Here is a 12,914-nt window from a genome sequence, read left to right as displayed (position 1 = left end):
TGGGTCCTCCAATGGGTTCCTATAGAGAGCTGAAGATGTGATGACCATCAGTGTGAACTCTCCTCCCTGCAAACTCTCTTTGTGGTCCAATCTTCTAACACATAACCGCTTTCCACTCAAGAAAGAAGAAGAATAACACGAAGGTCAACATAATGTTTTCATCTGACAATTCAAGCAGTAAGACTCGTCTAACTTAAGATTTGGTACCAGTCTAGATGACTGAAACATATGATCTCAGCCTCATCACAGAATGGGGGTTTGGTTACACTTTTTCTCTTAAATTCTATTTAGTTTCAAGTACACTACAAATATTTTGCTATTTTTCAATAATGCCTTTCTTTGTTTTTCCAAGATAAAAAAAAACATGATGACCCCATGGTTATTGCCAAGTGAATGCTTTGCAGTAAAGCTGCCACTGCTTTCTCATTTCCATTGCTCTCTGTTTAAAAAAAAAAATCAGCAGGCTGACTGCTGCCCTTACAAGCCAACAAAATAAGATCACGTCTGAAACTTCTGCCCAGACCTCCATTTGGGTCTGCTTTTCAAGAGTGAGATTACATTTTCATACCACTGAAGCAATAAAACTCTCTTCCAAATGACTCTGCATTCCTACAACCGTGTGGATGTTATAGTTAGTATGCAAAAACAAGGGTCGCTGAGTTGAGGAGGAAATATCAGGTTCAGAACTCTGGCTGCCTTAGCATGAAATGAGGTCTTTTTCATGTCCTTGTATTCTCGGCAAACAAAGAGCCCCAAGCTTTAGAATAGCAATGACAAGAAACAATTATACTGGCAAGATGCTTACTAAGTCATCAGCAGAGCTGAGAAATGGGCTACCGAGAGCCGGACCCGGTACCATTAGTTAAAGAGTGCCCGTAAGAGCTGTCTGGAGTGACAGGCCGACACTTTCACCAGACCCACGGGGCGCGACTGCAGTAAATGGTGTCCACACAGCTGTGGGTTATTGGAAAGAAACCTGAAATAAACACAGGGCCCCCCTTTAGCGTCATTCACTGCTTTCATAATGTTAACTGTGACTTGCTGGTAGTGAAACCAACACGTAGAGTGGACCAGTATATCGCCATTGTTTGAGGTTGACATCAACTACCGGGAGTTCCTCTCTTCAGGCGCATATTGAGAAAATAATTTTATAGTGATCTTCAGAGACTAATAAACGTCGCTCTTTTTATCTGGCTGTTGGGATCTTACCATGACCTTATTAAGCAGACTTTTGTTTGAATTATACCCAAAAAGAAAAAAATGTGAGGCGTTTCTAAATAGTTTTTGAAAGCCTCATGTGAATCATCAAGTAAAATTATAATTTATAAGGAACATTATATTTTAGAACGATAGTTTGAGTAAACAAGACTCCTTTTCTCTCACACACATCACATATGTAGTTGAATTATCCCAAAATTATTTTAATATTACAGATAGTAGGTTTAAAATACATTATTTATTAGTAAAACTTAATCATGATGGAAAACACAATGGTGTAAAGATAAATCCAACCTTACTCTGTCATTTTATAGTAGGGAAGCCGGTTTATTTCCCTTTTGAATTTCAAGTATGCCAATATTTAGAAAAAGGTTGTAATAAAGATGAATAGAGTGGCCTAGAAATAGCCGATGACTATTGTTCTTTCAACAAGCCAGCACTTCGTAAGCACCTGTTGTGTCCACGAGCCTGAGACCTCCAGTGATTCATTACTGTGACTGGATTTAAGAACTCTTTTGAGGGGCATGATTGTACAGGCTTGGAAGGAAGAGGCATGGGGATTGTGAATTCCATACCCGCCTAGACTACACAGTAAGACCCTGTTTAAAAAATCCAACAGGTGCCAGGCACTCCTCTGCTCTGGGACCACAATGATTCAGTAACTGCTTAAGAGAAAGTGGACAAAGCCTGTATGCTTCTACAAATTAAAATCATAATAATAATTAAAAATGAACACTCTAAAAAAACTGAATCTGCCCACTAGTTTAAAAATAATAAAATCCTTGAAAACTTTCCCTTTATATATCATGTAGAGCTAGGCAGCCACATGCCTTAGGTTTGGCCTCAAGTTTGAACAGCAGCCCTCTTGTTTCCAAGTGCCCTGGCAGCTTGTATGTGGATTCGTAGGACTGTTGCAAGAACTGTATTCAGGGACATGGGTGAGGTACTTCCAACAGTATCTAACACTTTGCAACAGTTCCCTGATATTATATCAGTGGGTACCACTAGGTTTATACATTTTAAATTATTTTTGTTTATTTTTTATGTGCATATGTGTCTATGCACTACTTACATGTCTGGTGCTCATGAAGGCCATAAGAGGGCATTCCCTGGACATGGAGTTAACCATACACAGGGACTGTTGTTAACCATATACAGGGACTGGGAATTGAACCTGGATCCTCTAGAAGAGCAGTCAGTGCTCTTAACTGTTGAGCCATCAATCCAGGCCCTGGGTTTATAGATTTTAAATTTACTATTATCTATCTTCTTACAAATATGTGGGAAATAAATATGAAGATATCTAGTGTGTCTAGAGAAGATATACACTCACTGTGTGTAATATGCAATATTTGGACCTGAAGTGAAGAAGTCAGTTGGTTCTTTAAAATTGGGATTTTGCTTGTAGTTTAAAAAAAAAAATGTAGAGTATAATGATTATGAAATACCAAGCTGCAATTTTTCTTTCAAGAAACTTTAATGGGGCTGGAGAGAAGACTTAGATTAGGAGTGTATACTATTCTTACAGAGGGTCAACTCTTTTGACACATGCATGCCAGGTAGCTCACAACTCCCTACAATTGAATCTGCAGGGTTTTGATACCTCTGGCCTCTGTAGGCACCTACACTCCCTGCACATACCCCAACACAGACGCATGCATATACACATAATTTGAAATCATAAAACAAATCTTTTTAAAAATATTTATCTAGCCAGGTGGTGGTGGCACACGCCTTTAATCCCAGCACTCTGGAGGCAGAGGCAGGCAGATCTTTGTGAGTTCAAGTCCAGCTTGGTCTACAGAGGGAGATCCAGGAAAGGCGCAAAGCTACACAGAGAAACCCTGTCTTGAAAAAAAAAATTATCTAGAAATTAATAAATAGTTACGTTTTGGTATCCCCAATTTTATAATAACTTGTTCTTAATCCAAGATTTAGAATTATAAATAAAAATAATATTTGAAAACTACATCTATTTCCAAGAATACAGATATAAGCTAAACATAATCTTTTCATATATTTGTATATAAGGTGCTTTAATTCACACAAAAGGACACTGATGGAGCTGGGGAGCTGGCTCAGTCAGCAAAGTGCTTTTTTCACATGTGTGATCCATGTTCAGATCTCCAGAACCTATGTAAACTGCCTGGAGGTGGCTCGCCTATAATCCTAGAGCAGGGGAGGCGGAGACAAAGGAATCCCTGAAGCTCACTGTCTAGTTTTGTCAAATAGGTGACCTCTAGGTTCTGTGAAAGATGTCTCTAAAAATAAGGTGGTGGATGATAGGGAAAGACACCTGATGTCTACCTCTGGCCTCCAAGTACACACACACACACACACACACACACACACACACACACACACCACAAAGACAAAGGGAAGATGTTGATAAATTGACTACATTAAAACTAAGCCACAATGTAAGGAAAATAGAAAATGCCCCTTCAGCCTCAGCAACCCTTTTCCCATACCTTGCCAAAACAACAAGCACAAAGGGAAAGGGTTGAGGAGACTGATATATGTTCTCTCGGCCTTTTAGGGAAGTTGATATTGTTCCCTTGGCCACAGGCATGCAAATGTACAAGAAGTGTGATCTGGTAGACATCAAGGCAATGGGTGCTGTGAAAAACAGGAAAGGCTCATAACTGTTACCATGGTAAAACTGATAAGAGTCCACAACATCACTCAGCATGCCTTGGGCATCATTGTAAACAAGCAAGTTAAGGGTTAGAGCATTAGCAAGAGACTTAATGTGGGCACTGAGCCTGTTAGACACTCTGAGAGCAGAGACTGCCTGCTGAAGTGGGTGAAGGAAAACATCAGAAAGAAAAGAAAAGCCAAAAAGAGAGAGATGTGGAGCTTTAGCTCCAGCCAGTTGCACCCAGAGGAGCTGTTAATGAGGATGAGAGGGAAAAGACTGGGGACTGCTGGAGCCCAGTCCCTGTGACTTCATGGCTTAACATACAAAAAGAAACTTTCAATGGTCAAAGTGTTTTCCTTTAAAAACAAAGGAAACAGCAAAGCCAACCACAAGCAATAAACATTTGTAACATATTTCCTAAAGGTATCAGTATGAAAAAGTTAAGTGTGTAAATTGCAAAGATGAATAATAAAAAATAACAGAACATAAGAAAAAAGTATTTTACTCAAAAGAAATACATTTGGCCAGTGACTAAATGAATTGATTGGACTCATGAAAATGGTGTTGTATTGTGATTGGAATGTCATATTAAATTCCTGGAAATTTTAAAGAAGTCTGGAAATAAAAATGGGTTCCTTTTGCACATGTATGAAATAGAGTCCAGTTTTGAAAATGATTTTTTTTTATTTTAAAGCTGAAGGAGTCTCCTAGTTGCGTACCCTATGGCTGAGCAATCCCCTGCTGTATACACACAAGGTAAACATTTTCATGTACCAGGAACATACATGGTGAGTCTTGTCATCACAATTTTAAATGAAAAGCATGTTGAACATTTCAAATGCCCATTAACAGAAAGTCATCAAGTAAACCACAGCATACATCCAATGGTAAGTACTTAGTAGATAGAGTAGAACAAAGTCCACTGTCAACTTTTAAAAGATAAGTAGTTATTTCTGTTTGAAACAACCAGAGAGAACATATATGACATAAAGTTTTTTCTTAGGTTTGAAGCTGGAAAAGCTCCTAAAGTCTATAAATATTCTAGTTATTACTATGGTGTTCTAGAGAAGCGCAGATTCTGGCATCTTGGGCTTTGTACACAGGCAATCCGGAAATTGCACAAAGAATGTAGAATTTAAAGTTATAGTAAATGTCAATAAAGCATCAGAGACAGACCAAGACAAACGATATAGAAACATACTCAAATCAAAAGCGTTTCTGAACAGGAAGGTGGAAAACCTCCATAAAGGACAGTGCAGAAATGTCTTGAGGAGCCTTACACAGACTCAGCATTTGCTCAAGCTGGTGATGTCAAGTTCAGCTGAGGGTGCATCTGTTTCTTCACATGGCTATTCCTACAGCTACACTTCATGACTCATCTAATTTTAGCTCTTTCCAGTTCAAGAGGAATTAGGAAGTGCAGTAAGTAGGAAAATGAACAGATATACGTGCTAATTTTCACTTATTTAATACATATTTGTATCTTTTGTACACGTATGGTGCCTGATGTTGGAGAGTGACACTATGCAAATGTGACAAGACTCCTGCCTTTAGGCAACTTACAGTCTCCTGGGGACTGCATACCAATGGCTGGAGAACTGGATTGCTGGGTAGAGTGTATAGTCACAAGAGAAGCAGAGTGTTGGAATACTTTCAGAATCTCTACGTTAGAAACACACAACTTGACAGGGGAGATAGCTTAGTTGATAAAGCCAAGAATGAGGACCTGAGCCTGGTCAGAAGGTCAGAACCTACATTGAAATGATGGCATGGTGGCATGAGCTTGTAATACCAGCTCTGGGGAGGGAGAAACAGAGGAATCCCTGGGGTACACATGCCAGCCATTCTAGAGTAATTGGTGAGTGTAGCTGGAGAGTTTTCTCTCCAGGTTCTGCCAAGCCCTGGCAGTCCGACAGCCCACTTATAAAATAAACACACAGACGCTTATATTATCTAAACTGTTTGGCCTAATGGCTCAGGCTTCTAGCTATCTAGTTCTTACATCGTAAATTAATCCATTTCTATAAATGTATACCTTGTCATGTGGCTCATGGCTTACTGGCATCTTCACATGCTGCTTGTCATGGTGGCAGCTGGCAGTGTCTCCCTTCGCCTTCCTGTTCTCTCAATTCTCCTCTCTGTTAGTCCCACTTATACTTCCTGTCTGGTTACTGGCCAATCAGTGTTTTATTTATTGACCAATCAGAGCAACACATTTGACATACAGACCATCCCACAGCAGGTGAGCTCCAGGCCAATGAGAGATCTTGTCTCAAAGGATGTAGATAATATTCCTGAAGGCCATACTTGAGGTTGTCCTCCAAATTCCACAACTCAGACATGCATGTGCATGGGTACCCACACATGTACATTCACCCTCACACACAAGAAGATCCACAGGCATGTGTACATGTGGACACACACACACACACACACACACACACACACACACACAGATAATAGATTAGATTAAATGGATAGATAGATAGATAGATAGATAGATAGATAGATAGATAGATAGATAGGAATCCACAAACATATCCCCACATTAGTACGTTTGTCCAGGAAGATTCCAAAGTCAGTGGAAGCTCTATATCTTAGAAAATGGAAGTTCGAAGATTAGATTTTAAGTGGGGACAAGGTAGGCTAGCCAGAGTTTGCCTGAGAAACACTGGTTACAACATGAAGAAACTTAAAAGGCCCATTAAGATGTTTAGATTTCATCTCAAGGAATATGGGAACCTTGGCTTGATCAGCAGCTGGAATGAAGATCACTCTAGCAGTTTTTGGAATGACAGACTGGTTGATCTGAACTTGAGTAATGAGGGAGAATCAGCTGGATCAGGCTGGTTGTGAGAGGAAAAGAAATGAAAGGTTTCCTGCCATGCTGCTTGGATAACTATCTAACAGGTGCTGGCTTGGATAAGGAACATTTAAACATCATTTTACTTAGCTTAAACTTATAGTGAATGTGGAAAAACATATCTAGATCATTTTTATCCATCTAGAAACATGGATATAATTTTATACATTTGTGTATGTGTATATGTACATCTAATTATATATAATCTACCAATCCATGTCTATTTAGTGTAATTCATAACAAGAGAACATTTTACAGGGGGCTATTGGCTATAAGATGATACGAAAGTTATTAAATAGAGTTAATTTGGCTTTTTTGTCTTTTTTTAGAGTACAATTATTCCATGATACAAAGTTTTAATTTCAGAATTATATTGGGACTTTTTCAGTTCAAAACTAGTTATAAAGTGTAAGTGGTCTTCTTTTAGATTTCACAGAAATGAGCTATGCCTTGACAGATCCTTGGAACATTCTAGAACAGTGATTCTGAAGCTGGTATGCAAATTATGGTCACCTGGAGAAGTTAAAAGTCCCAAGCCTTGTTGCCGAAAAGACAACCTCTGTGGATGAGATGCGAGGCAGGGACAGGTCTCTTTGTGCTTCAGGTGGCTACTACACGCAGACAAGTTTGGGAGCCAGTGGTCTAGAACAGGAACACAAAAGTGAACTGAAACTTCTCACTGTGTGCCAGAGCTGCTCTAGTTTAGAGACCACAAAATCAGGTGTGCAAGAAATAGCATCAGTCCTCGGCTGAAGTTAGTAATTTCCTTCAATTCCACAGCACAGGAGAAGTTTGCTTTGGGTCCATTCAGATCTTCTCTCTCTTCTTCCCTATACTGTTTCTTAGCTGCAGCTGGATGTGCAATCCATCCAGTAAGAGTCATAAAGTGTCAAGGAGAAAAGAGAGCTTAAGAGTGGCCAGCATCCATATAATTTCCAGCTGTGATCAATCCAAGTTGTCTATGCTGACTCCCTCAACACTTGTCTTGTCTGTCAGTTTCTGAGGTCACTAACAATACTGTCTCATCCTGTCCAAATGTTGTCTATGGTCCCTGGACTTTCTGCTCATAGCCTCACTGCTCACATCCTTACTGCTCACATCCTCACTGCTCACATCCTCACTGCTCACAACCTCACTGCTCACATTCCCACTGCTCATATCCTCACTGCTCATATTCTCACTGCTTGCTCATATCCTCACTGCTCACATCCTCACTGCTCACATCCTCACTGCTCACATCCTCACTGCTCACATCCTCACTGCTCACATCCTCACTGCTCATATTCTCACTGCTCACAGCCTCACTGCTCACAGCCTCACTGCTCACATCCTCACTGCTCACATCCTCACTGCTCACAGCCTCACTGCTCACATCCTCACTGCTCACATCCTCACTGCTCACATCCTCACTGCTCACATCCTCACTGCTCACAGCCTCACTGCTCACATCCTCACTGCTCACATCCTCACTGCTCACAGCCTCACTGCTCACATCCTCACTGCTCACAGCCTCACTGCTCACACTCACTGCTCACACCTCACTGCTCACATCCTCACTGCTCACCCCACTGCTCACATCCTCACTGCTCAACTCACTGCTCCCACATCCTCACTGCTCACATCCTCACTGCTCACATCCTCACTGCTCATATCTCACTGCTCACAGCATCACTGCTCATATCCTCACTGCTCACATCCTCACTGCTCACAGCCTCACTGTTCACATCCTCACTGCTCACATTCTCACTGCTCACAGCTTCACTGCTCACATCCTCACTGCTCACATCCTCACTGCTCACAGTCCTCACTGCTCACATCCTCACTGCTCACACCTCATGCTCACCTCACTGCTCACATCCTCACTGCTTCACATCCTCACTGCTCACATCCTCACTGCTCACATCCTCACTGCTCACATCCTCACTGCTCACATCCTCACTGCTCACATCCTCACTGCTCACATCCTCACTGCTCACATCCTCACTGCTCACACCTCACTGCTCACATCCTCACTGCTCACAGCCTCACTGCTCACATCCTCACTGCTCACATCCTCACTGCTCCCTCACACCTCACTGCTCACACCTCACTGCTCACAGCCTCACTGCTCACATCCTCACTGCTCACTATCCCTCACTGCTCACATCCTCACTGCTCACATCCTCACTGCTCACATCCTCACTGCTCACTCCTCACTGCTCACCTCACTGCTCACAGCCTCACTGCCCTCACTGCTCACAGCCTCACTGCTCACAGCCTCACTGCTCACATCCTCACTGTCTCACTACCTCACTGCTCACCACGCTCACCGCTCCATCCTCACTGCTCACAGCCTCACTGCTCACATCCTCACTGCTCACATCCTCACTGCTCACATCCTCACTGCTCACATCCTCACTGCTCACCTCACTGTCACTTCCTCACTGCTCACATCCTCACTGGCTCCAAGCCTTCACATGCCCTCTACTATGCTGGCAGACCTCACTGCTCACACTACCTGCACACTAGCTCAATCTCCTGCTAGCTGCTCAGCATCTCACTGTCTTTTATGAGTTCTCACTGCTCACACCTCACTGCTCATATCTCTGCTCACAGCTCATGCTCACACTTCTGTCATTTCATCTCACACTCACTGCTCACATCTCACTGCTCACAGATGCTCACAGCGTCATCACCTTTCACTAGCTCGCTCACATCCTCACTGCTCACAATCCTCACTGCTCACATCCTCACTGCTCAATCTCACTGTACCTCACTGCTCACATGCCTCACTGCTCGCATCCTCACGTCACACCTCACTGCTCACATCTCACTGCTCACATCTCACTGCTCACAGTTCACTGCTCACAGCCTCACTGCTACACCTACCCACTGCTCAACTCACTGCTCAACCTCACTGCTCCCACTGAGACTTCTCACTGCTCACTAGTTCCTTACAGATCCTCACTGTACAATTCACTCAGGTGATGCAAAATATAGCATCAGATCCTCACTGTAAGTTAGCATTTTCCTTCACTCATATTCACACAGCTCACAGTGCTCAGAATCTGCTCACTTGTCCATTCACATCCTCATCTCTCTCATCTTCCTCTTACACCTACTGTCTTACTTACTGCACTGTCATGGTATGCTGCAATCTATCTCAGTATCCTACAGCTCATCACTGCTCCACATCTGACTCTCACTGCTCTCACTGCTCACTATCCTCACTGTCAATCACTGCTCATCCTCACTGCTCACACCTCACTGCTCACATTCTCACTGCTCACATCCTCACTGCTCATATTCTCACTGCTCACATCCTCACTGCTCACATCCTCACTGCTCACATCCTCACTGCTCACATCCTCACTGCTCACATCCTCACTGCTCACATCCCCACTGCTCACACCTCACTGCTCACATCCTCACTGCTCACATCCTCACTGCTCATATCTCACTGTCACAGCCTCACTGCTCACATCCTCACTGCTCATATTCTCACTGCCTCACATCCTCACTGCTCACATCCTCACTGCTCACATCCTCACTGCTCACAGCCTCACTGCTCACAGCCTCACTGTTCACAGCCTCACTGCTCATATTCTCACTGCTCACAGCTCCTTCACATCTCACTGCTCACCCTCCCCCACTGCTCACACCTCACTGCTCACATCCTCACTGCTCACATCACTGCTCAACTCCTGCTCACAGCCTCACTGCTCACATCCTCACTGCTCACATCCTCACTGCTCACTATCTCTCACTGCTCACATCCTCACTGCTCACAGCCTCACTGCTCACATCCTCACTGCTCACATCCTCACTGCTCACATCCTCACTGCTCACATCCTCACTGCTCACATCCTCACTGCTCACAGCTCACATCTCACTGCTCACATCTCACTGCTCACAGTCCTCACTGCTCACAGTTCATGCTCAATCTCACTGCTCACATCCTCACTGCTCACATCCTCACTGCTCACATCCTCACTGCTCACATCCTCACTGCTCACAGCCTCACTGCTCACACCTCACTGCTCCTCACCCCAGCCTCACTGCTCACATCCTCACTGCTCACATCCTCACTGCTCACAGCTCACTGCTCACATCCTCACTGCTCACATCCTCACTCTCACATCCTCACTGCTCACATCCTCACTGCTCACATCCTCACTGCTCACAGCCTCACTGCTCACATCCTCACTGCTCACATCCTCACTGCTCACATCCTCACTCTTCACATCCTCACTGCTCACATCCTCATTGCTCACAGCAATTTCCCTAACTGAATGCACAAAGCTTCAATACAGTGGGAGATAAGGAAGGTGAGGATGGTCCTGCCCTTGGAGATTGCCCAGCACTCCATCTGCAAAGCACTTGGACTTGACATGACTCGAGTCTGGCTGGTAGGAGAGCAGTGTAAAATTCTTTTATGAGTTATCCAACTATTCAAGAACACAGGTCAATAAACTGAGCATATGGCTCTGTCAGTACAGGGCACAACTGTCCACTTCAGAAAAGTTTTTCTACATCTGAAAGTTGATGAGTGAACAAGATTTGTAAGGTTATATTTAAGTAACAGCATGTGATGTGTGTATGTCAAAGTATTCACCAGACTGAACTCTTTCAGATAGAAATGACTCAATTCCAGCACACTCACTCATTTTGGGATTTTGTAACCTGCTGGTGGACTGTTATCTAAACAATAGTTCAGGACTTCACAAGGTCTAATGGTACAAGTTCAGGTTCAGAACACAACTCTGTACCTTGTATGTCATTAGCTGGTGTGTGGAATATTGCATAGAAGGGCTACAAATGAGAACAGGAATATGCAAATTTGTACAGTTGTTGCCTTTACAGAGGAAATAATAGTATTCCACCCTGTGGTAGCTTGAATGTAATTGGCCCCCATAAACTCAGGGGATGACACTATTAGGAGGTATAGCTTTGTTGGAGTAAGTATGGCCTTGTTAGAGAAAGTGTGTCACTGTGGGGGTGGGCTTTGAGGTCTCATTTATCTTCAAATGACACCCAGTGTCTCAGACCACTTCCTGTCACCTGTGGATCAAGATGTAGCTTCTCTGCTCTCAGCTCCTTCTCTAGCACCATGTCTACCTACATGTCACCATGTCACACCATGATGATAATGGACTAAACCTTTGAAAATGTAAGCTACCCCAATTAAATGATTTAGCTTTATAAGAATTGCCATGATCATGGTGTCTCTTCATAATGATAGAAATCCTACTGAGATACATCCTGACTTGATCACCTTTCCACCATTTTAACTTGATTTATTTAATCAATATTTTAAAAATATTTTTACTTTATTTTGTTTGGCTTTTCCCCTTCACTATCATGCTACTCACTATGTGGTCCGGGCTGGTATCTGACTTGTGGCTGAATCCTGCCTGAGCCTCTTCAGGACTAAGTAGCACCAGTTTTCTATATGGCAATGGCCATCTGGTACCTTGATGATTTTACTTGCAGTAACCTGATGCCATGTGAGTAAACTGTAACAATGGAGAGAGTTCTTGAAGACCCAGTGTAAACAGCACTGGGTTCTGAGGAAGAAGACAGGGTCAGGATAGACTCACCCACTTTGATAAGAAGCAGAGGGGTTGGAAATTTCTAAATTTAAACAAAAATGCCCAAATGCAGATTCCTTTCTCTTCTCATGTGCAAGAATGTGTTGGGTCTCAGGCACATTTGGGAGATATTTACAAAGGCAAGAGTTCCCAAAGATGATTTTACATTAGAAATATTTTTCAAATAAGATCATATAAAGAATTATTGTGTGAGGCAGAGCTAAGTAATGAATGGGCCATAAAAGATATGACTCTATGTCTTGCTGGGAGCTTTATGGGGTACATGGTTTTGAGCAGATAGGGATAATAGTACAATTTCAATAGGTTGGATGTGATAAGATTTTTCAGAGGGTAATTAGGACAGGAGCCAAGGTGAGAGGTCATGATGGGAGAGTGCTGGATCATGTGTGAAGTAGAAAGACATTACCACGGAAAGAAGGAGTGACAGTCAGACTCTGAACTGAGTTAAGCCAACTGATGACTTGTTTGTCCTACCCAATGTTTAGTTTTCTAACTGCAGAAACAGTTTTATTTGAATTAGCAGCCAATGTTTAAACATGGGGAGACTGCCTGCACTTTTTCTAAAGGGTTTGCTTCCCTTGAAAACCCCGAAGTTCTGATC

Source organism: Peromyscus leucopus, chromosome 4 (genome assembly GCF_004664715.2).
Source record: "Peromyscus leucopus breed LL Stock chromosome 4, UCI_PerLeu_2.1, whole genome shotgun sequence".
NCBI classification, from domain to species: domain Eukaryota; kingdom Metazoa; phylum Chordata; class Mammalia; order Rodentia; family Cricetidae; genus Peromyscus; species Peromyscus leucopus.
This window is presented reverse-complemented; position numbering follows the sequence as displayed.